This window comes from Salvelinus fontinalis, chromosome 3 (genome assembly GCF_029448725.1).
Source record: "Salvelinus fontinalis isolate EN_2023a chromosome 3, ASM2944872v1, whole genome shotgun sequence".
NCBI classification, from domain to species: Eukaryota; Metazoa; Chordata; class Actinopteri; order Salmoniformes; family Salmonidae; genus Salvelinus; species Salvelinus fontinalis.
Window position 1 is genome coordinate 62,040,394 of NC_074667.1, and position 26,358 is coordinate 62,066,751.

The 26,358-nt window shown below is 43.8% G+C and overlaps 1 protein-coding gene across 6 annotated transcripts in view; it reads right to left on the minus strand.

Annotated features, from left to right (window-relative positions):
• The window catches only part of LOC129851288 (gamma-adducin-like), a 154,219-nt gene that overhangs the window by 104,492 nt on the left and 23,369 nt on the right, over positions 1-26,358 (minus strand). For 3 of the 6 annotated variants that reach the window (XM_055917724.1, XM_055917723.1, XM_055917719.1), the window contains exon 1: positions 171-500. The gene's annotated coding sequence lies outside the window, so the exon portion shown is untranslated. Of the gene's footprint in view, positions 1-170; positions 502-17,661; positions 17,717-26,358 lie in introns of those variants that run through there. The other 3 variants (XM_055917725.1, XM_055917722.1, XM_055917727.1) reach the window with 2 other exon arrangements.

Below are 26,358 nucleotides of genomic sequence, written 5' to 3' on the forward strand. Positions count from 1 at the left end.
CACAGAATGTATAAGTGTAGTACAATACTACTGACCTGAGACACACACAGAATGTATAAGTGTAGTACAATACTACTGACCTGAGACACACACAGAATGTATAAGTGTAGTACAATACTACTGACCTGAGACACACACAGAATGTATAAGTGTAGTACAATACTACTGACCTGAGACACACAGATGGAAAGATTAGCAGCAAATCCTTTCCTTCCTTCCCTTCAGAGTGAATGAGTCAGGATCCCCCTGCAGTCCACTACTCTACTCCTTCCGCACCTTTCTCTCCCTCTCTCTCCCCAACTCACGCCTCTCCCATTGTGACAGTGAGTGTGCAGTGCGCTGAAGAGAGCAGCTCTTGCTGCATTGATTGGCTGCACTCGTTCGTTCTCCCGTTTCCCCTCTTTTTCTTTCTAACCAGGCCCTTCCCTTATCTTACTCCGTGCAGAGGGGGAAAACGATAGAACACAACTTAGGCTATCTCTTCAGGGCTACGAGGGAAAGCAGCTTGCAGGGAGAAGGAAGGCTTTTGAATGGAGGAGAGGGGGAGGGGTGAGAGACACGGATTTGAATTCTCTCAAGGCAAGAGCACACAGAGTTCTCTCTCTCTCCTTTTTCAAATGTCTTCTTATCGTCTTATTCTTGTGGTAGAAAGGGAGAGGGCATTATTTATTCACCTTAAAAAAGTTTGCTCCCCTTTCACTTGTTGGACTCTCTCCCTTTCCCTCCCTCCCTCCCCCGTATTCATCGCTCCCTCTGGGTCGGCAGGTTTGAACAATGAAGCAGTGGCCGAGCACAAAAGACACACAGCTGCTTTCAACAGCGCGGACAATCGAGGACCCCTCCCTCACCCATCCCTCTAACCCTGCCTGAAACACCCGTCCCTCCCCTTATAAACATTCACTACTTTCCTTGACTGAGGTTCAAGTAGCTCGAGTTGCATTCTCATGAGCGAAGGAATCTTCCCCTGACAAAAGAACGTTCCAGTGAAGGACCCAAAACACTAAAGCAGTTGAAGTAGTATTCTGCATCTGAAACGGCACCCAATTCCATGTAAAGTGCTATGGGCTCTGGTCAAAAGTAGTGCACTCTATAGGGAACAGGGGGCCATTTGGGACACTTCCAGGCCAAGCATGAGTAAGCCATGGACCCTCAGGAATTAGCTTGCAAACACTTCTCCCTCAAGGATGAACGTGTTTAGATAGTCAACGCTTCGTCATTTTTAACAGAAGCCAAGGAATGCTATTAGCCATGTTAATTTTAACAGAAACCAAGGAATGCTATTAGCCATGTTATTTTTAACAGAAGCCAAGGAATGCTATTAGCCATGTTAATTGCTTGTGTTGAGGGACAGTATGTCAGTGAATAGAACAGAGAGAAAGAGGAGAGTCCACAGACAGATTGAGCTTGTCTACATAATTACAAGACACGTTCCCAAAAATCACAAGTGGATTGATGCAGAGTGAAATGATGAGTGAGTTGTGGTTAGTTCATATCTCTTTAGTGTTGTCAAACAGCTGTAGTCGGGTCAATTTGTTAACCGCGGCGGGACAAAAGGAGGCAACGGGAACGACATGACATTATCATGAGAATTGCGGACTAGCTGACTTCACACGGAGCTGGCAGTGACACAATGTTCAACAGGACAATCTATGGGATAGACTATCAATCATACTACTTTCAAAACGTATTCCTATCATGACGTGCCCATTAAACTCTCTCATTATCTAGGCCTACTGATCAGAAGACTACTACAACACATGCACTAAAGTGTAATTCAGAGTCCACAGACGCAGAGCCACTGTCCTATGCGGCTCTGAGACCACCGTCCGCGGGGGACGCACAGCCCAAACACGCACCTCCCCAAAATTCCCAACCAACGCGTCTCCGCACACGCGTCCTCTAATCATCTGAATGTGTTGACAGCTGGAGAAATAGCTTGAGCAGCGCTGAGAATTCAAAAAGTATGAAAGCCAACGATTCAATATTCTAGAACACCGCTGTGTGGCTGCGTACACCTTTTGGACTCTGATAAGCCCTTAAAGCGGCAATCAGCAGTAGAAACAATAACAAAGCATATTCCCCGCCCCCATTTCTGTAAAAAGCTGAGGGATGAACATGGAGAAATGTAACCCTTCTCAAATTCATAGGCAGAGCTATGGATGCAAAGACTGACCATCCATGATACCAACATCATCGTTGTAACCATGTTTTGAGGCTATATAGTGTTTAGATTTGATTTGTTTACTAACTTTTGAGTAAAGCAAGCTTATATTTTGGGTTCTGATGGTACGTTTCTAAACACTTCTAGGTTGATGTGGATGCTACCATGTTTACGGAGAGTCCCCCAAGACATGTCAACCTCTCGCCATTACAATAACAGAGGAGGTTTGCATTTTGGGGGGGGGGGTGTGATATTTATGCCTCTGCAACTTCCTCATTCATTATTCACGATTCATTCAGGATTATTATCTGTAATCATGGTAACATCCACATTAATGTAGAAGTGTTAAGAAACATTATATTCTTATTTACAATAAAAGTGACTCCAAAATGACACAATACATTATTTACCATTCATTTCTATTGAGCACAAACTCATCTGAAACACAACCAAGACAAACAGCAAATGTGTCACAATCTTGATGTAGTCATTGCATGCTATGAATATCGGACGAAATACTACTTTTTTTACTACTTTAATACACATAGGTGAATTGGTCCAATAATTTTGGTCCCCTAAAACGGGGGGACAATGTACAAAAAGATGAAAATACCCTCAAATTAAAGCTGACAGTCTACACTTTAACCTCATAGTCATTGTATAATTTCAAATCCAAAGTGCTGTAGTACAGAGCCAAAACAACAAAACATTTGTCATTTTCCCAATAATTTTGGAGCTCACTATCATACATTTTTAAGTCCCCAAAAAATGGATGTAGCAACTGCTTAACGGCCCTTTAAGGCCGACATCAAATAACACACATCAGAGTGACAGCCCCCTTACCCTCTCCACGCTAACTTGTATTTATGAGGCCCGGTCGCACACGTTGCAGTTCCCAGAAGCCTCCTGTAGATTTCTCAGAAGGCCATTCAAAGGGAATTGAAAAGGAAACAGCTTGACATTTAAACCTTCATACAATGTCCACATCGCATCGAGACAGATAGTTATCCCATACCGTACGTCTGTAGCCTAAGTAGGCTATTAGTGCGTTCATGTGCAGTGCACTGTGAGGGAGGAAGATTGTAGTGTACACTGCTTGTGTGTTAAAAGGGACAATCTGGGATTTTTCCGCCTGTTCAATGGTCATTTCAATTAATGATATAGTCATTGATTCTTAAATAGAATATCCTGAAAGAATGACTTATACATGCCTCATGGGCTTAGTAGAGCAACAACTGTCTTAGCCCATCCTGACCCACAATATAAGGTTGTTGTTTTACGTTGGGGTGAAACAAGGACTGTGGCTTTAAGATGATCTACAGTAAATCACGGTGAAGAAACAATCTTCCTCTTCTGTGGTCTCAAATGTTTTCAATCGCTTACAGCATCCATCCTTCTGTCCGTCGCTGTGGGAGATGAAGGCTTTAGTACAGTGCTGACTGAGGTAGAAAAAACGGCAGACAATAATTATAGGAAGTAAAACATAAACGTTGTGTCCACTTTTCCACTAACCGCCCAAAGCCAAGTGTCCTGCTGAACAAGCTAAGCAGTACTTATCAGATGAGTTTAAATCAATTCCATATCAATTATTCAAGCTAAGGGAGGAAAGGAAAACACACACACACACACACACCCCGCCAAGCCAACTGTCAATCAGTGGTATAGGGATTCCCTCCATCCTGTAACTTGTGGTCTGAGTTGCTTAGGGTTTGTCAAACAACGCCAGGACTAGAGAATCAATCTTCCATAGGCCAAAACATTTTCACGAAAACTTTGTGCTGGGAACTACTGAAAGTTGCTGTTGAGTATTTGTGTTGTGTATTTGTGTTGTGTATTTGACCACAACCATAAGATCAAGATAGTTAAATCTTCCACGGTATTGAGGACTCCTTAGTGCAGTCTATCACTAAGCTCTCCATTAAAACGAGACTTAGCCACATTCCAACGGTTGGCCTCGCCTCAGCCATCCCCTTAACCAGACACCGCATACCTGCCCAAAATAACTTAGCGTCGCTTCTCGCCCACTACACCCCCTTGCTTGGTGTTTTGGTCTAACATTAGTACATATGAGTGGAGGAGATGGTCAGGCCTCCCTCCATTCTCTGGGTTACAGTGCCTTCCGAAAGTCTTCATACCGCTTGACTTAGTCCACATTTTATGATACAGCCTTAATCAAAAATTATTTCAATTGCTTAATTTTCTCACCCATCTACACACAATATCCCATAATGACAAAATGGAAGAATTTATTGAAAATTAAATACAGAAATCTCATTTACATAAGTATTTACACCCATGAGTCAATCATTTGTAGAAGCATCTTCAGCAGTGATTACAGCGGAGTCTTTCTGGGTAAGTCTCTAAGAGCTTTCCACACCTGGATTGTGCAACATTTGCCCATTATTCTTTTCAAAATTCTACAAGCTCTGTCAAATTGGTTGCTGATCATTGCTAGACAACCATTTTCAGGTTTTTCATGTAGATTTAAGTCAAAACTGTAACTTCGACACTCAGGAACATTCAATCTTTTTGGTAAGCAACTCCAGTGTAGAGTTGGCCTTGTGTTTTAGGTTATTGTCCTGCTGAATTTATCTCCCAGTGCCTGGTGGAAAGCAGACTGAACCAGGTTTCCCTCTAGGGTTTTGCCTGTTCTTAGCTCCATTACATTTATCTTTTATCCTGATAAACTCTGCAGTCCTTAACGATTACAAGCATACCCATAACATGATGCAGCTACCACTATGCTTGAAAATATGAGGAGTGGTACTCAGTAATGTGTTGCATTGGATTTGTCCCAAACTTAACAACACTTTCTATTCAGGACAAAAAGTGAATTGCTTTGCTAAATATTTTGCAGTATTACTTTAGTGCCTTGTTGCTAACATGATGCATGTTTTGAAATATTTGTTTATGTACAGGCTTCCTTCTTTCCACTCTGTCAATTAGGTTAGTATTGTGGAGTAAAACTACAATGATGTTGATCCATCCTCAGTTTTCTCCTATCACAGCCATTCAACTCTGTAACTGTTTTAAAGTCACCATTGGCCTCATGGTGAAATCCCTGAGCGGTTTCCTTCCTCTCTGGCAACTGAGTTAGAAAGAATGCCTGTATCTTTGTAGTGACTAGGTGTTTTGATACACCATCCAAAGTGGAATGAATAACTTCACCATGCTCCATGATATTCAGTGTCTCCTTTTTAATTTTTACCCATCTACCATTAGGTGCCCTTCTTTGCAAGTTATTGGAAATCCTCCCTGGACTTTGTTTTTGAATTGGTGTTTGAAATTGACTGCTCGACTGAGGGACCATACAGATGATTTTATGTGTGGGGTACAGAGATGTGGTAGTCATAAAAAAAATGATGTTAAACACTATTATTGCACAGAGAGTGAGTCCATGCAACTTATTATGTGACTTGTTAAGCAAATGTTTACTCCTGAACTTATTTAGGTTTGCCATAATAAAAGGATTGAATACTTATTGACTCAAGACATTTCAGCTTCTCATTTTTTTTTTTTAATTAGAACAAATTTAGAAAAACCTAATTTCACTTTGACATTATGGGGTATTGTGTGTAGGCCAGTGGTAAAGCAATCTCAATTTAATCAATTTTAAATTCAGGCTGTAACACAACTAAATGTGGAAAAAGTCAAGGGGTGTGACTACCTTCTGACGGTATAAAGGGATGTTGAGGAAGTGATTCATGTATGACCATCATAGAGGACAGAGAACCAGTTATTCTCTAGTATAGACTGTCCTGCTGGTTGTACTGTACGTAATAAGCATCTATGAGGAATTATAGTGTGTCAGGAACATAAAGTAAGATGTTAACACACACACACACACACACACACAAAAGGTTTTCAACCTCAATGTTTGAGCATTGCAAACATGTACACAATGCACTGCTTTTAATAGCAACACCATTGTCAGTCGCCACCCATTCATACAGTAAATCTAGCATCATATCCATTTCCTTCAACACACAACTGTACACAGTTCCCATGGACGTCTAGTACTGTGTTCAGAACTCCCTCCGTCAGATCCCTGATCAACACGATGATATCTTCATCACTATACAGAACAACATTATAGATTTCCCATCCATGTCCAGTACTGTATCGCTTCACCCCTAGGTCCAGGGTTTTTTCGGCATATAAAAGTGTTGGGCGGGTCGCCTAAGTGTTTTTTCGGGCCGCCTATGACCAAACAGTAAACAAAAAAACAAAAAAAGTAGATCCATTTTGGGTTCCATGTAGAACCCTTTCCACAGAGTGTTCTACATGGAACCCAAAACGGTTCTACATTGAACCAAAAAGTGGTTTACCTGGAACCAAAAAAGGTTCTCCTATGGGGACAGCTGAAGAACCCTTTTGGAATCATTTTTTCTAAGAGTGTAGATCCAACCATATAGAAGAGATATAGATTAAGAAAGGGATGTGGAGCGGGCCTATGACTCTATGGATGCTTCCCGTTTCAGTGAGGAAGCGTACTCGCATAGCTTATAAATGATGAAAAAGTGACTCCAAGCCGTTTCAGTGAGGAAGCGTACTCGCATAGCTTATAAATGATGAAAAAGTGACTCCAAGCCGTTTCAGTGAGGAAGCGTACTCGCATAGCTTATAAATGATGAAAAAGTGACTCCAAGCCAACAACCACAGAGTATTGTTGAAGCATCTGAGGGCTGACCACATGTAGTCGACAGGCTGTTGGTCCAACAAGATTTTTGGGGTCGAGCAGTCGCATATATATATATATATATATATATATATATATGTTTTATGGCACGAGACACCTGTCTGATGCACACCTGTGTAAGTAGACTAATAAATATATATATATATGTTTTATGGCACATGAGACACCTGTCTGATGCACACCTGTGTAAGTAGACTAATAAATATATATATATATGTTTTATGGCACATGAGACACCTGTCTGATGCACACCTGTGTAAGTAGACTAATAAATATATATATATATGTTTTATGGCACATGAGACACCTGTCTGATGCACACCTGTGTAAGTAGACTAATAAATATATATATATATGTTTTATGGCACATGAGACACCTGTCTGATGCACACCTGTGTAAGTAGACTAATAAATATATATATATATGTTTTATGGCACATGAGACACCTGTCTGATGCACGCCTGTGTAAGTAGACTAATCCATTGTGGAGGCTGCGGGGATGACATCAGTATCACCAGTAGGACATTTTACTGTTTATTCCCATAATTTGTAATCTACAATGTTTGTTTGGTTACGGTAATTTCTGTGAAAACCTACAGGAGGGTACCTCTCCAGGAACAGGGTTGGAGTGAAAACCTACAGGAGGGTACCTCTCCAGGAACAGGGTTGGAGTGAAAACCTACAGGAGGGTACCTCTCCAGGAACAGGGTTGGAGTGAAAACCTACAGGAGGGTACCTCTCCAGGAACAGGGTTAGAGTGAAAACCTACAGGAGGGTAGCTCTCCAGGAACAGGGTTGGAGTGAAAACCTACAGGAGGGTAGCTCTCCAGGAACAGGGTTAGAGTGAAAACCTACAGGAGGGTAGCTCTCCAGGAACAGGGTTGGAGTGAAAACCTACAGGAGGGTAGCTCTCCAGGAACAGGGTTGGAGTGAAAACCTACAGGAGGGTAGCTCTCCAGGAACAGAGCCCTGCTTTAAACACTATTGTGCTGACCTGAACTGTCCTCCGCTGGCTCTGATCATTTATTTTCATATGATCCTTTCCAGCACAGCTAAAGAAACGCTGGTGGATGTGTAACCAGGCTAGCATAGTACAGCTCGGCTCAGTCATGTGAAAAGGGTCTGTGAACTTAATATGACAAAACAAAAGGACTTCAGGCATTAGACTAAATTAGTCATTCATGCTTCTCTCTTTGTTTCTGTCTGGTCTAACAGAGGTCCCGTCCTGTCCAGGGGCTATCCCTGACCCTAGTTATGGGTGGCGGGGGCTTCTGGGACAGTCGGCACGTTCCTTCACTGTAATACTGTGTGACAGAGGTGGATGGGATCTTACTGCTAATGAGAATGTGTCTGTGGCGAGTCAAGAATCACTCCTATACAGTATCCTTAGTGAATATAGTGACAGGACTCTGCCTTCAAATCAAGTCAAATCAACTGTGGTGTGTGTGAGAGGTCATAATATGTGGATGTATCCGATACCCAATTGAATTCGTTATGGTCGATATTTGGTTCCATTACATCAAAACAACGTACAATAAAAAACATTGACACGATCGGCCACTCCACAGGCAAACTACAATATATTATAATATTATTAAAAACACAGGTCACTAGCCATCGTCATCATAGAGAAAACATAGACTAACACATCAAGCTGCTGAAATAGAAAACACGGTCTTCATTTGAACACGAACACATTGAAAGCATCTAGCTAATAACATCTCAGTTATGATCCAGCAGTGACAGATCGCATTGAGACGGCCCATGTGGATTAACGGCAAAGCCTCCATTGGAGACACAGCAACCTAAATGGCACCATATCCCCTATATAGTGCACTACTTTTGACCAGGGCTCATAGGCATTATGTATTGAATAGGGTGCTGTTTAGGATGCAACACGGAGGGATCCAGGCACATGGACCACCAGACTCCCAAACTCCATTAGTTAGATACTCACATTCTCTGACTTCAACAACACGCTGTTGCAACATATTTCCACACAGACTGCCAGATTTTCTGAGGATATTAGATAGTGTTTTTAAAAATGTTCCATGACATTTGGAATTATTTAGTTTGCACTGAGTATCTGAGTACATTAAATGTAAAAACACAATGATGGAAGATTTTTTTTATCTTGTTGTTACGATTTGCTATTAATAATAATTATGTGTGATTGTTTGCTGTGGTCCTATCGGTGACTGGTACACAGATTGCTATGATACCTGTTAGCAAATGGAATTAGTCAGTTAATAACAAAACGTTTCCTCTAAACCAACCATTAAACAGTTTGCAGATGGGACATACTTGAGTATTTGGCACAGTATATTGTTCAATATATTACTGTGTTTAAAAAAAATCATATACAATTACTAAGGCCTTTACATGAGACTATCTCATAACTTTCAGTCTTGTCTTGTCTGCTTACTGCAGTTGGTATTCCCAGACGGTCTCCCGTCCCAGTACTAACCAGGCCTGACCCTGAACAGGCACGTTAAGGGTGGTATGGCCACAACCTTATTTTTTTAACCCCTTTTTCTCCCTGAATTTGGTCCGTTGGCTCATCTCTACTACTCAATGGGCTTGGGAGAGGCGAAGGTCGAGTCCTGCGTCCTCTGAAACATGACCCGCCTGGCTGTCTAGTTCTTATCACACTGCTCTCTTAACCCGGATGTCAGCCGCACCAATATGTGGGAGAAAACACAGTTCGACTGACGACCGGAGTCAGCTTGCAGGCGCCCGGCCCAGTCACTGGGAGTCGCTAGAGCACGATGAGCCAAGGAACCCTCCCCTACACCAGACGGCGCTGGGCCAATTGTGCACCGTCCTATGGGGCTCCTGGTCATGGCCGGTTGTGGCACAGGATCGAACCCAAGGCTGTAGCGGCGCATCTGCACTGCTGTGCAGTGCTTTTAACCTCTGATCCACCCAGGACCCCAGTCTTGTCTTTTTAAAGAAAATCTAGCTTAGTCACTTACATTTGAGTCATTTAGCAGATGCTCTTATCCAGAGCGACTTTGGTGTGGAAATTCAGTACTGAGAGAGACTTGGTGATTTCTTCAAACAATCATCTTATTTAATAACGATTAATTATTGCAATAATGAGGCTGGTCGACCCCCCACCCCCTTGAGTGTCAGGTCAGACCGAGTAACCTAACCTTTACACAAATGCAGAGTACTATATGTAGCGGACACTAACAATGGTCAGTCATGGTTGGTTCAACCTCCCTCATGCAGACCAAGGAGCATCATGTGTCGTTCTGCCCCTGAACAAGGCAGTTAACCCACTGTTCCCCGGTAGGCCGTCATTGTAAATAAGAATTTGTTCTTAACTGACTTGCCTAGTTAAATAATGGTTAAAAAATAAGTACAAAAATCTGCACGTGGGTTGTCGTCTTAACCCCACCCTGGCTTAGTTTCTCATTAGCAAGGATGATTTAGAGACAATGAGGGATTGTTCTACTCCTAAGCTATCTCTAGTAAAACACATTCTTGTCTATGTAATGCAGTCTAACTCATTTGTCAGCCCAAGCCATCTCTGGTGACCATACGCCCAGATTAGCTTCAGGGAACTAGAGTGGAGCCCATGAAAATACAGACACTAGCAGGACAGAATTGTCTTACTATTAGTTAAATATGAATTGTTAACCATTAATATCAAATAAACCAGGTAAATATGGAATTTTCTATCACAATTTACAGGAGCAATTAGGGTTAAGTGCCTTGCTCAAGGGCTCGTGGTCAGATTTTTCACCTAGTCGGCTCAGAGATTTGAACGAGCGACCTTTCGGTTATTGGCCCAACGCTCTTAACCGCTACTTACCTGTCACTTGTGGCCCTTTCAAATCTGTACGCCTCAAAACCTCCACTCCTCCCAGTTGTAAAACCCAGGGGAGCTTTTCCACTCCTCCTCTCCATCAGTAAGTGACAGTAGGTTATATCTCAGCCTGGGATGATCAGCTAATAGATGATATACTTACGCAACATGAATGCACCCAAAACTCCCTCTCCTATCATACACATGAATTTACTACCGTGTAATAGAAAGTTAATACCCATCTTTAGTCAATGTCCTGTACACTGACTATAAAATATGACATTCCTGTATTCTACCATACAACAACCTTAAATCACCTAGTCTAGCATTCCTTCTCATTCTATTCTGCCTGTGGCAGTTGACCTTTCCTGACTCCCTCACCTCCTCTACCCTTCATTATATTTCAACTCTCTTTCTCCCCTCTTCAACTCTCCCATCTTCCTCCTCTCCAACTCCCTCCTACATGATCTCCTCTTCAACTATCTCTCCTCATCTTCTTATCTCTTCCTCCTCTTCTCCAATCATTTCTCTCTCTCCTTGAGGAGTTCTTGCTGAAACAGCCCATTGAGTTGAATGGAGCAGTGGACTGGCCTGACACTGCTTGAGGAGTTCTAGCTGAAACAGCCCATTGAGTTGAATGGAGCAGTGGACTGGCCTGACACTGCTTGAGGAGTTCTAGCTGAAACAGCCCATTGAGTTGAATGGAGCAGTGGACTGGCCTGACACTGCTTGAGGAGTTCTTGCTGAAACAGCCCATTGAGTTGAATGGAGCAGTGGACTGGCCTGACACTGCTTGAAGAGTTCTTGCTGAAACAGCCCATTGAGTTGAATGGAGCAGTGGACTGGCCTGACACTGCTTGAGGAGTTCTTGCTGAAACAGCCCATTGAGTTGAATGGAGCAGTGGACTGGCCTGACACTGCTTGAGGAGTTCTAGCTGAAACAGCCCATTGAGTTGAATGGAGCAGTGGACTGGCCTGACACTGCTTGAGGAGTTCTTGCTGAAACAGCCCATTGGGTTGAATGGAGCAGTGGACTGGCCTGACACTGCTTGAGGAGTTCTTGCTGAAACAGCCCATTGGGTTGAACGGAGCAGTGGACTGGCCTGACACTGCTTGAGGAGTTCTTGCTGAAACAGCCCATTGAGTTGAATGGAGCAGTGGACTGGCCTGACACTGCTTGAGGAGAGTGTTTGCGCTCCAAGTTTCCCAGCCTCCCTGAGGACAATGCTGTCGTTTGTGGCCCCTCGGCTCGGCACTACAAAGTCCACACAGACTACCAGCCAGAGCTGGAAGGGATGTGTGTGTGCGTCCGTGTGTGTGTGTGACTCAGGGTTGACTGCTAACACTAGTCTGGTTGACTGAGATCTCACATCAGCCAGCTGTAGAGAGGCCCCAGGAGATACAGTGTGATAGAAGCATGATAGGAGACAGAACAGAGCTGGTGGGCCAAAACTGAAAACACACACACTGACCGCACCCGTCTCCCTCCCAAAATGATGCACGCACACAGCACACACACACCCACCCACCCCCACACACACACACCCACACCCAATAGATGTACTAAATAACCTTGAAAAGTCACTGACAGCCACTTCATGGCCACTTCAACATCATCAATACACTGCAACAAAAAACTTCCTTAAACTTTCCTTAATTGAAACCACTACAAACAAATCATACCCTGCTGTAAACACACTGCCAATCAATACAGCCACACACAGCCACGGTCCGGTGAGTCTGGTCCAATAGCGATGAGTCACTGTGTGTCCCCATGGAGACCAGCACAGCTGGTATGTGTCAGGGAAACACCCCTACTGATTAATCTGGAGCGGCCCAGTGGCGTTTCCCCCCGGGCCCGTGTGTGTGTGTGTGTGTGTGTGTGTGTGTGTGTGTGTGTGTGTGTGTGTGTGTGTGTGTGTGTGTGTGTGTGTGTGTGTGAAGCCCAGCCTGTCAGCTCTCAGGCCAGTGTTTAGCAGATAAACAGACTCTGTGTTTTCAGCATTCTATGGCTCTGAGGTCACTACTAGAGATAGAGATAGAGGGAGTGAGAGAATGGCCATCTGCAGACACCCTAACATACAACAACCCCCCCAACACTCACTTCAAAAACCTGATATCGCTCACATACCTTTCAAATCACCACAATTTCAACCTGTCACTTCGGCTAAGCCTCAAGATCCACACGTCCACCGGGTTTCTACAACTCTCTGTCTCACTCACACACACACAGTCACTTTGGCCACACCACATCTATAATCTCCCTCCACATGCTTTTTACATTTTCTACAAATAAAAACCTCCTGGACGTACAGATTTTTACCAGGCTCTTAACTTCAACTCCAACCAAGCCACACGTGAGGGACACGTTCTATCAGTGGAGAGAGGTTGTGTGGGCAAAGAGCCAGACTGCATATCTGTCCTTTAGAGAGAGAGAGGAATCGACACCGATAGAGAGAATCCAGGCTGCTTTCATGTGTCCATTAGTTTGCTCCAGAGAGAGAGAGAGAGAGAGAGAGAGAGAGAGAGTGTTTGCTCTACTCCACAGAGAGAGATAAGACGTTGGGTAAAGCCAGATGATTAGAGCTGAGAACAGAGGAGGAGAGGATGCTACAGCACCACATACAGCAGCCCTACCAGCACCACATACAGCAGCGCTACCAGCACCACATACAGCAGCCCTACCAGCACCACATACAGCAGCGCTACCAGCACCACATACAGCAGCACTACCAACACCACATACAGCAGCACTACCAGCACCACATACAGCAGCACTACCAACACCACATACAGCAGCACTACCAACACCACATACAGCAGCACTACCAGCACCACATACAGCAGCCCTACCAGCACCACATACAGCAGCCCTACCAGCACCACATACAGCAGCCCTACCAGCACCACATACAGCAGCGCTACCAGCACCACATACAGCAGCGCTACCAGCACCACATACAGCAGCGCTACCAGCACCACATACAGCAGCCCTACCAGCACCACATACAGCAGCCCTACCAGCACCACATACAGCAGCCCTACCAGCACCACATACAGCAGCGCTACCAGCACCACATACAGCAGCGCTACCAGCACCACATACAGCAGCGCTACCAGCACCACATACAGCAGCGCTACCAGCACCACATACAGCAGCGCTACCAGCACCACATACAGCAGCGCTACCAGCACCACATACAGCAGCCCTACCAGCACCACATACAGCAGCGCTACCAGCACCACATACAGCAGCACTACCAACACCACATACAGCAGCCCTACCAGCACCACATACAGCAGCCCTACCAGCACCACATACAGCAGCGCTACCAGCACCACATACAGCAGCCCTACCAGCACCACATACAGCAGCGCTACCAACACCACATACAGCAGCGCTACCAGCACCACATACAGCAGCGCTACCAGCACCACATACAGCAGCGCTACCAACACCACATACAGCAGCGCTACCAACACCACATACAGCAGCACTACCAACACCACATACAGCAGTGCTACCAACACCACATACAGCAGCGCTACCAGCAGCACATACAGCAGCGCTACCAGCACCACATACAGCAGCGCTACCAGCACCACATACAGCAGCACATACAGCAGCGCTACCAACACCACATACAGCAGCGCTACCAACACCACATACAGCAGCACTACCAACACCACATACAGCAGCTGTATGTGGTGCTGGTACCAACACCACATACAGCAGCACTACCAAAATCACATACAGCAGCACTACCAACACCACATACAGCAGCACTACCAGCACCACTACCAACAAGGCGCTAAAGTAATACTGCAAAAAATGTGGCAAAGCAATTCACTTTTTGTCCTGAATGTAAAGTGTTACGTTGGAGGAAAATCCAATACAACACATTACTGAGTACCACTCTCCATATTTTCAAGCATAGTGGTGGTTGTATCATGTTATGGGTATGCTTGTAATCGTTAAGAACTGGGGAGTTTTTCAGGATAAAAAAGAAACTGAATGGAGCTAAGCACAGGCAAAAACCTAGAGGAAAACCTGGTTCAGTCTGCTTTCAACCAAGAAGACAGTGAATGTTCCTGAGTGGCCAAGTTACAGTTTTGACTTAAATCTACTTGAAAATCTATGACAAGACCTGAAAATGGTTGTCTAGCAATGATCAACAACCAATCTGACAGAGTTTGAAGAATTTTGAAAATAATAAAATGGGCAAATGTTGCACAATCCAGGTGTGGAAAGTTCTTAGAGACGTACCCTCTAAATACTCTAAGTATTGACTCAGGGGTATGAATACTTATGTAAATTAGATGTATTTCTGTATTTCATTTTCAATAAATTAGAAAACATTTCCAAAAACATCTTTTCACTTTGTCATTGTGAAGCATTGCGTGTAGATGGGTGAGAAAAACAAAAATAATACATTTTGAATTCAGGCTGTAACATAAAAAAATATGGAATAACTTTAGGGGTTCGAATACCTTCTGAAGGCACTGTACATCTTACTGTACATTGTGAGAGACTGATATACTTGTCATTTGCTTTAAATTCCGGGGAATCACATGGGTAACCACTGAGCGGTCTTTAAACATGACCAGATGGAGCGGTAGTAACGATTATATCATAATAACAAGGTGCATGACATCATTACTGAGAGAAGTCCTGCCGATCGGGAAGTGGAGTGTGGAGTCAGTGTGGAGCGTGTTAGACTTACAGCTGAGTGTTTAACGTGGGTCTGGGGAGGAGAAGAGGTTTAAATGGCAGCCCAGGGAGCTCTGTGTGTGTGGGTTTTTGGTATTACTATCTTTGTGGGGACAATAAGTTCTCACAAGGATAGTAAAACAAGGAAAGTTCAGACAAGTGTGGACATTTGTTGGTCCCCACAAGAAAAAAGGCCATTTTAGGCTAAGTTTAGGGTTTTGGAAAATATGATTTTGAATGGGAATAAATGTTTTGGTCCCCACAAGGATAGTAAAACAAACATGTGATATATGTGGGTGTGTGTGTGTGTGTGTGTAGGTTTAAATGGTGGCCCAGGGAGCTAGCAAGGTCTCTTTACTGTCCTACACACTGGTCTAGTACAGCTAGCATAGCTCGTCTTACCAGGGTGAATGACAGAGGGAGAGAAAGAGAGGAACAACTGGACCTTGCATGGTTGGTACTGAACCCTTCACATCCACCCATCCATCCATCCATCCATCCAGCCATCCGGTCCTGTAAAAGGTTTACGAGTCATGCAGCTTTTTCTCTCTATTCTCTCTCCTTTTTTCCCTCCTCCGGTCCTCCTTTCAGGGGCAATGGGTGTACCTCTCTGGGCTGACGCCCTCACAACCCCTTGGAATGCCTGGTTCTCTGTCTCTCTGTGGTGTGTGTGTGTACCCCTGGCCTAGACATTAGTCACATCAGACTGCCTTGGAGGAATGGAATAAATTAACCACATGGAAACGCATAGAGGGGGCAGAGGGAAGAGAGAGATGTAGGAGAGAAAGGGAGAGAAAGGAGGAAAGGGAAAAACATTTGGCCTCAATTCTTTATTTCACTCCAACACCATTGTTAACTTGCATCATCACACAAGTATTTTAACACGAAAACAGGACCAGCCCAAATAAGAATTCGTCATTTTCAGACTTTTGTCTCTTCAGATATTGCTATCGAGGCAAGATAGCAGACAGAAAAAGCACTATGAAATGATTAACTAGCTTAAAGCGACAAACTCAAATCCACTTTCCATTGTGGTGTAATGTATAAATGCAGTATAAGGAGCTTAGCCAGAGAGATTAGCAGCCTCACTTAACTGCAAATCCTAAATATGGACGACGCACCGAGCAGACAGACTATGTCCACGGACAATTCAAATGGAGAAAGCTCTACATGCAAGCCGTCACATTACATATGAAAGCAATTGACTTGCCTAGTTAAAGAATGGTTAAAGACTGGTTGATTCAAAGATAAACCTATAGTGAAAACGGAGATAGCTCAGATAGCAACCTTGACAAAGCTCATAAACCCCCCCCCCCCCTCGGTCTAGTCGGTTTAGAGCATCTTTGTTCATTCAGTTCCTACTCTGGCAGGTTGCCAAGCCCCAGGCAGACACTATATGCACTATACGTGTCTCATTATGTGCCAAACACGTTCCCTGGATAATGTTGACAGGCCAACCTAGGCCTTATCGTCATGACTAAAGCTTATTGTCATGACCTCGATACACAGTTCAGAAACTGATGAGGAGGCTCATGTCATGTAGCATAAATAGTAGTAAAGTTGTCCACTGAAGAGGGGTGGTGCTGTTAGAACCATAAACAACACATAACAGGTCGGTACGTCAAGGAAAACGTCTAGACCAGACCGAGCCGGCGAAAAATGATGAGGAGATGAAGAAATGTTAAACAAATCAGATGACATAGGAGAGGCATGGTCAGGCCCTCTTCAACCACAGACGGGGGAGGAGAGGAACAAGGGAGGAAGAGGAGAGAGACAGACTGTAAACTGGACATTTTAGGGAGACAAAACCAGTCACTATTTCCCATGTAGGATAACTTCCAAAAGCAGTAAAACATATTGTGGTGTGTGTGTGTGTGTGTGTGTGTGTGTGTGTGTGTGTGTGTGTGTGTGTGTGTGTGTGCAACCACAGTAAAACGTCACTCCAGACAGGCACAGAGTGACCACCAACAGACAAATCAAAGCCATATCATTTGTTAGTTCAGCGTTTCCAAAATAAGAAAGTGGCAACCCAGAGTGTCCGTTTATTTTTGAAAACGTCTGTGGCACGGTGAAGAAAGCTTTCCATGCAGAGTAATGCTTAGCCTACTGCACTTGAAGCACTTGAGAGAATAGCAATGTCTTTTCATTGAAACACGTAACAAGTCTACAATGAATGTGATACATGAATTGAGGTTGTTGATACAACCCACTGGTGCTGCTACACAATAAGTCAGAGGAAGAGTGGCGTTTAGGCAGGTAAATAAATATATCTTACCTCTCTGGAGAGATGATTTCCTGGTCCGGTCAAATCGTTAACACCGTTTCCTCACCTAGAGAAAACACAAAACAGACAAATGTATTCATCTTCTGAGAGCTCTTCTGTCTTACTGACTTAATCTCATCAACCAAAAATATTTTTAATGTGTCTGGAGCAAACAGCAGACTTATTAATAATTAGACACAGAGAGACGTATCTATTTGGTTTAAACACAACTCTGCTGTTACAATACATGCTTTTGAGTCCTAGTCTGCATAGATAGACAGCATTTGAGTCCCAAATGACACCCTATTCTCTGTTATAGTGCACTATTTTTGACCAGACCCCTATAGGCCCTGGTCAAAAGAAGTGCATAGGGTGCATTTGGAACTCATCAAGAGACCTCAGGTAAAAACTCAGTTTAGATATGAAAAGATTTAATGAAACGGTGGGCCTCTTGTAAAATAGCACCGAGCCTTCTGATCTTTTAAAAGAGGCTTGGAATGCACTCATTACACATCAAAGTCATCGTAACTACATCATTCACATACACATCGTTGACTCAAACACCAATGTCCTACATCATCAAAAAGGAGGGATATAAAGCAAACAGACAAAATAATCCCATTCTTATTTCACAGCACAACTTCTCATTTAGCTGGTGGCCAGGGGCCCAGTGTACAGGGTGTGTAGGCTCTCATTTAGCTGGTGGCCAGGGGCCCAGTGTACAGGGTGTGTAGGCTCTCATTTAGCTGGTGGCCAGGGGCCCAGTGTACAGGGTGTGTAGGCTCTCATTTAGCTGGTGGCCAGGGGCCCAGTGTACAGGGTGTGTAACCTCTCATTTAGCTGGTGGCCAGGGGCCCAGTGTACAGGGTGTGTAGGCTCTCATTTAGCTGGTGGCCAGGGGCCCAGTGTACAGGGTGTGTAACCTCTCATTTAGCTGGTGGCCAGGGGCCCAGTGTACAGGGTGTGGAACCAGGTGCCCCTACCAGACCAATTCAAATATTATTTCAGCTATTTCAGGTATCTTTCTATTCATTTTAAAAATAACTATTCAGATAAAAACAAATAGTTGAATATTGGAACGTGTTTGTATACACTTGGAATGTATTTGAAAAAACTCAAATATACTGACTCAAATACACTCCCATGCATTTAACCTAGGTATATGAAAATACAATTTGGCCGACTATTTGTTTCTCCAAACGACTATTAAAATACTGAAGTAAAAGTACATGTTTTGGGCTGTGTATTTGGATATACTCACATATACATAAAACAAAAAGTATTTAAATAACAAACCCAGGTGTGGCCCCTACACACACACAGGGTAGTGGCAGGGGAACCTTGACCTGCCAGTGATAGCCATCTCTGTCCTCTGAACAAACACCAGCTGTGTCAACACCAGAGTAGAGTACCACCTATCATTAGTAGAGCATCAATGTCATGGGTAGAGGATTGTTGCTAAGGGAACTAGAGACTCATACACATACTAGCATAAGGGTTTTCGTTAGTATTCGTAGAGCGTAGTCGTAGAGTGTTGTCGTAGTTCTACTTGAGCAATGAGCATCTACCGATTCGAACTACAGATTCTATGGCGAAAGCATCAAAACTAGGGGTGAAACGCTACGTGTATTCGTATTGAACCGTTCGGTCCACGGTGCGGTACGCACTGCGAACCGAACAATACATTAATCATATATTATAGCTAGGAAAATATATGTTATTGTAAAAACAAATATTATTGCATAAACCAATGGCGTATAAATTAACGTGGGAAAAATATCCACATAGTAATAAAGTTGTCTTTAAATAAATAAAAAGTTTAGTCTCGTAGCTGTATGCAGCTCCGCTCATTAGTTATTTCATTCCAGCGAGAACAGAACTGAGACCGTCGTAGCAGCAATTAGCTTATGAAGGAATTAGCAGTTAGCTAAATGCGAAGGAGTAACATGGCGAGTCAGAACTAGAAGACGCCCCAGTACCATTCAGGTCTGCCGTCTGGGAACATTTCGGTTTCACTATTGTGAAGGATGGTTTTGTTCTCTTTTTAACAAAAAGATATGCCTTATAGAAATAGGACATGTTAATCACAAAACATAGCGTGACTGCAGAAAAGCTGTTGTTAACTTCTTGCAACTATAGGGGGTGCTGTTCCGCATTAGCATATTTGTGTCTCCAAATTAAACTGCCTCGTGCTAAATTCTTGATCGTACAATATGCATATTATTGTTATTATTGGATAGAAAACAGTCTATAGTTTCTATAGGAGTTGAAATTTTGTCTCTGAGTGGTACAGAACAATTTCTACAGCACTTTTCATGACAGGGTTCAGATTTCAGAAATTTTTACCTCTGATCTGGGGTCTGTTTTTAAGGCGACAGTGAATGCTATGAAGAAACCGACACTGCCTACGTCTTCCTCTGGGTGTCTGTACGTCATCACGTTTTCAATGGAATCGATGGGACGTTCACAGCCATTATAAAAGACGAAAATGTACAGAGACCACCCTTTCTCAACGTGCGCCTGAAGCGTAAAGGACATCGGACCTGCCTCGTTCCAAATCGTTTTCTAACCAGCAGTATTTCTCCGGTCATGTTTTCAGTCGTTATAGTTGTTAAAAACATCATAATGTAGTGAATTTTAACCGTTTTATATCAATTTATATCCGTTTAGTGCGATTTTGAGGAATTTCTTTGTCGTGCACTCTGAAAGTTTGGACACGCTTTAGGGTGTCGGTCGTTGGTGATGGACATTTCGAAGGACAGAGGACATCTATCGACCAAAAGACGTTTATAACATAGAAAGGATACATTGCCCAAGAATATGATGGAAGATCAGCTCAAAGTAAGCAATATTTAATATGATAAACCGTGTTTCTGTCGAAATATTTTAAACGCATATATCGCCATTTTGTTTGGTATAGCTTCACTTGGCCAACCCTGTATTGAAAAGTAAGGATAATTTTAAAAATGTAAATCAGCGGTTGCATTAAGAACTAATTTGTCTTTCGATTCCTGTCAACCCTGTATTTTTTAGTCAAGTATATGATTAGCTTTTAATTAAACTAGATCACTCTGATAGATGACGTCAGACATATTGAGGCTTGATTTCCTAGTATTTTCATTGTGTAACCACGGTTTTGTATGGCTAAATATGCACCTTTTCGAACAAACTGTATATGTATGTTGTAAAATGATGTTACAGGAGTGTCATCGGAAGAATTCTGAGAAGGTTAGTGAAAAAATTAATATCTTTTGGCGGTGGTTACGTTATAGCGCTCTTTGGCTGGAATCGATGCTCTGGTAACGTTGGAACATGTAGTATGCTAACTTATCGATTTATTGTGTTTTCGCTGAAAAACGCTTAGAAAATCTGAAATATGGTCTGAAATCACAAGAACTGGGTCTTTCCATTGCTATGCTTTGTCTATTTTTATGAAATGTTTTATGATGAGTAAATTGGTCATACACGTTGCTCTATCTAGTAATTCTAGTGGATTTGTGATGGTCGGTGCAATTGTAAACTGTGATTTCTACCTGAAATATGCACTTTTTTCTAACAAAAACTATCCTATACCATGAATATGTTATCAGACTGTCATCTGATGGTTTTTTTTATAGGTTATTGGCTATCAATATCTTAGTTGAGCCGAATTGGTGATAGCACCTGAAGGAGTAAGAAACTGATGGAGTTAGAATAGTGGTGTATTTTGCTAACGTGTTTAGCTAATAGATTTACATATTTTGTCTTCCCTGTAAAACATTTTAAAAATCTGAAATGGTGGCTTTATTCACAAGATCTGTATCTTTCATCTGGTGTCTTGGACTTGTGATTTAATGATATTTAGATGCTACTATCTACTTCTGAAGCTATGCTATCTATGCTAATCAGTGTGTGGGGGGTGGGGGGTGCTCCCGGATCCGGGTTTCTGAGGCAGTAAAAGTTAATCTAGGGTGTCGACTGTGCAAACCAGAAGGTTGAGACAAGATGGAAAAATGCTGAATAACAAGAAAACAGGAACTGAGCAGTGTAGCCACCGACAACTTAGCTCAAACTTCACAACAAACACTTCCGGATATCTGGATCCTGTGTGCTGTGAGGCTGGGACCAGCCTGGGCACCACCGATAGGCTAGCAAGTTTAAACCACGCTAAGCCTCTACTGTGACAGGCCAACTCTAAAGTTGGAACTACCTCTGTCACAGTATAAAATAAGATGTCTGTACTATTTCAGTCAGTTCTCTGCTTTACCCTGCGTGGTGATACAGTGAACCCGTATATACGAAAATTGCATTTACCATTTATCTCTTATGTTAAATAAAAATACTTAAAAGTATATTCAGTGACTCTGAATCACATTTTATCCTGATACTAGATTCGATTGACGCAACCCTTTACACTATAAACTATAACGGGGATTGCCAACGAGTGGTGGATTAAACTTCTACAACATGTAGGCTCTGTTCATTACCGATAGCCTATTCGAGTGGCAATACGAGTAACATGACTACTCATTTGCGCCGACATCACCCCAAAGTGCCAATTGGTGGGACTAGGCGAAAAAAATGAAACGGCAACCACTTCTCCCCACAGCCTTCAGGCAACAACATGCGGCTGACTCCGGTAGGGCTAAAGAAATCAATGCAGCGATAGCAAAAGTCATAGCGGCAGATATGAGACCCTTCTCTGTGGTAGAGAATGCAGGGTTCCGAAACATGTTTAAAGTGTTCGAGACGCGCTTCACCATTCCTTCCCGTACGGTCTGTTGCTCTAACACCAGACAGTTGGACGTCTAGAGCTACAGAGAGCTACCTTACTGTAACGTCTCATTTCATTACGACAGAGTGGGAGATAAAAAGCCATGTCCTTCAAACACGTCCCCTTGAGAGGAGTCACACCAGTGTACACTTGGGGGAGGAGCTGAGGGAAGTAGTTGCAGTGTGGAAGTTGGAGGGATAATGTAACAATTCCTGTGACCACTGACAACGCTAGACATATTGTAAATACAGTTACACTAGCTGGATTGGGACACCAGATGTGATGCTTTGCTCACGTTATTAATCTAGCGTCTCAAAAAGCAACGTCAGTGAATCCAGTCTCTTGCCTCCAAGCAAAGATCAGGAAGGTGGTATCCTTCTTTCATAAAAGCACAACTGCTGCACATGTTTTCAAGACAAAACAGGAGATGCTGGAGCTGCCAAACCACAAATTAATCCAAGATGTCCCTACTAGATGGAATTCAAGCCATGACATGGTTGAGAGATACCTTGAGCAAAAAGTTGCGGTGTATTCTACACTGACTGATCAAGCCGTGAGGAAGAACGTCAAAAGATATTGTGAGTTTGTCTGAAAATGACATAAGACTAGCAGAGGAAGTTATCAAAGTGTGCAAACCTCTCAAAACAGTCACAACACTGATCTGCACTGAGAGCATTCCATCAGTTTCCATGGTTCTGCCTATGAAAACAATGGTACTGAAATCAATGGTGTCATCTGATGAAGATGAACCCGCAGTAAGGGATGTCAAGACTGCTGTCAGAGTTAACCTGGAGCCTTGATATGCTGACCCTGGTGTCCAAGACTTCTTACACAAGAGCATTGGAGCCCCGGTTCAAGACCCTGCTGCACCTGGATGCTGCTGAGAGTCTGAGAGTCTACAATGAACTCACAGCAGAAATTGTGACCAATAGGTATTGTATTTATATAGTTCATTTGTGATTTAACAATTATAAAGTAATAATTGTAATAATAGTGTCTGATATATATTTCTAACAACAAATCATATTTTTAAAGCCACTTCAGAGATAGTAATTTTCATCTAATTTAATTCTGCAGGGTCAAGCCACAGCTACCACAGGAGCCAACCCCCCTCCAGAGACGGCAGGCGACAGGGGTTCTCCTCCAGAAAAGAATTCTGCCATGGCTGAGCCTTTTGGGGAGTTGTTCACGACCCAGGAGCAGGGAACCAAGTCAAAGGTCAAGGTCATAGAGGAGGAGGAGGTGACCTCATACAGGGAAGTGGACTGTATTCCCCTGGATGCTGATCCACTTTCATGGTGGAAAACCAAAGAGTTAATATACCGTCATGTTGCCATGTTAGCAAGGCGCTACCTGGCTGTGCCTGGGACCTCTGTCCCTAGGAAGAGGGTATTCTCCACAGCGGCTGACATTGTCACAGCAAGCCGATCTGTGCTCACTGCAGATAACGTGGATAGACTAATCTTCTTAAAGAAAAACGTGAAAATCTGATAATTTTTTAAATATTTTTTTTCAAGTAACCAGTCTCAAGTGGTCCTATGTTGTTTAAGGCACTGCTATGTGACTTAATGTTGATATATGCTGCTGGACTATACACTGTTGTTGAAGTTCTGTTTTAAATGACTGTTTTATTTCATGTTACAAGGCAGGCCCTGCTGCTTTTTGTTGTCCCTTTGTTTCCATCTGCTCCTGGGAATTCAAGCTACCCATGTTACTATTATAATACATGGGAAATCTAAATACAAATCATATATTTCTCAGGCATTTATTTTGTCGATGTATCGAAACCGTCCCGAACCGTGACACCACCGTACCGTATCGTACCGAACCGTGACACCACTGTACCGTATCGTACCCAACCGTGACACCACTGTACCGTATCCTACCGAACCGTGACACCACTGTACCGTATCGTACCGAACCGTGACACCACTGTACCGTATCGTACCGTACCGTGACACCACTGTACCGTATCGTACCGAACCGTGACACCACTGTACCGAACCGTGACACCACTGTACCGTATCGTGACACCACTGTACCGAACCGTGACACCACTGTACCGTATCGTACCGAACCGTGACACCACTGTACCGTATCGTACCGAACCGTGACACCACTGTACCGTATCGTACCGAACCGTGACACCACTGTACCGTATCCTACCGTACCGTGACACCACTGTACCGTATCGTACCGAACCGTGACACCACTGTACCGTATCGTACCGAACCGTGACACCACTGTACCGAACCGTGACACCACTGTACCGTATCGTACCGAACCGTGACACCACTGTACCGTATCGTACCGAACCGTGACACCACTGTACCGTATCGTACCGAACCGTGACACCACTGTACCGTATCGTACCGAACCGTGACACCACTGTACCGTATCGTACCGAACCGTGACACCACTGTACCGTATCCTACCGAACCGTGACACCACTGTACCGTATCGTGACACCACTGTACCGTATCGTACCGAACCGTGACACCACTGTACCGTATCGTGACACCACTGTACCGTATCGTACCGAACCGTGACACCACTGTACCGTATCGTACCGAACCGTGACACCACTGTACCGTATCGTACCGAACCGTGACACCACTGTACCGTATCGTACCGAACCGTGACACCACTGTACCGTATCGTACCGAACCGTGACACCACTGTACCGTATCGTACCGGACCGTGACACCACTGTACCGTATCCTACCGAACCGTGACACCACTGTACCGTATCCTACCGAACCGTGACACCACTGTACCGTATCCTACCGAACCGTGACACCACTGTACCGTGACACCACTGTACCGTATCCTACCGTACCGTGACACCACTGTACCGTATCGTACCGAACCGTGACACCACTGTACCGTATCGTACCGAACCGTGACACCACTGTACCGTATCGTACCGAACCGTGACACCACTGTACCGTATCGTACCGAACCGTGACACCACTGTATCGTATCGTACCGAACCGTGACACCACTGTATCGTACCGAACCGTGACACCACTGTATCGTATCGTACCGAACCGTGACAACACTGTACCGTATCGTACCGAACAGTGACAACACTGTACCGTATCGTACCGAACCGTGACACCACTGTATCGTATCGTACCGAACCGTGACACCACTGTACCGTATCGTACCGAACCGTGACACCACTGTATCGTACCGAACCGTGACACCACTGTATCGTATCGTACCGAACCGTGACACCACTGTATCGTACCGAACCGTGACAACACTGTACCGTATCGTACCGAACAGTGACAACACTGTACCGTATCGTACCGAACCGTGACACCACTGTATCGTATCGTACCGAACCGTGACACCACTGTATCGTACCGAACCGTGACACCACTGTATCGTATCGTACCGAACCGTGACAACACTGTACCGTATCGTACCGAACAGTGACAACACTGTACCGTATCGTACCGAACAGTGACAACACTGTACCGTATCGTACCGAACAGTGACAACACTGTATCGTATCGTACCAAACAGTGAGTTTTGTGAACCTTTTCACCCCTAATCAAAACACATTGTAATATTGCACAATGACTAAACATAAGAGAATTGGACCCAACTCTTTGGTAAGTCCTGGGAAGTAGGCTTAGCTGTCTTTCCTTAGTGCTCGGTGCCAGCCTTGCCCAGGGAGTGAACATGACGAACCAGCACACTTATATAAGCCCATCAAGTTGTGTTGAGCAGGATAAATGTTTAATGATCCTACAGCCCAGTTTCACAACCCAAAACAAAGGTCTTCCTGATGAGCAGATTCTAGAAACTAGATCACAGGACAGAACATCCGGTTGTGACACAAGCACTCACTCAAACACACACACGTTTTAATTAAAAAACCCAATGAGGACATGACCTGCTTCATTTTTTTGCATCGTCACAGTTACGCAATAACATGCGATCAT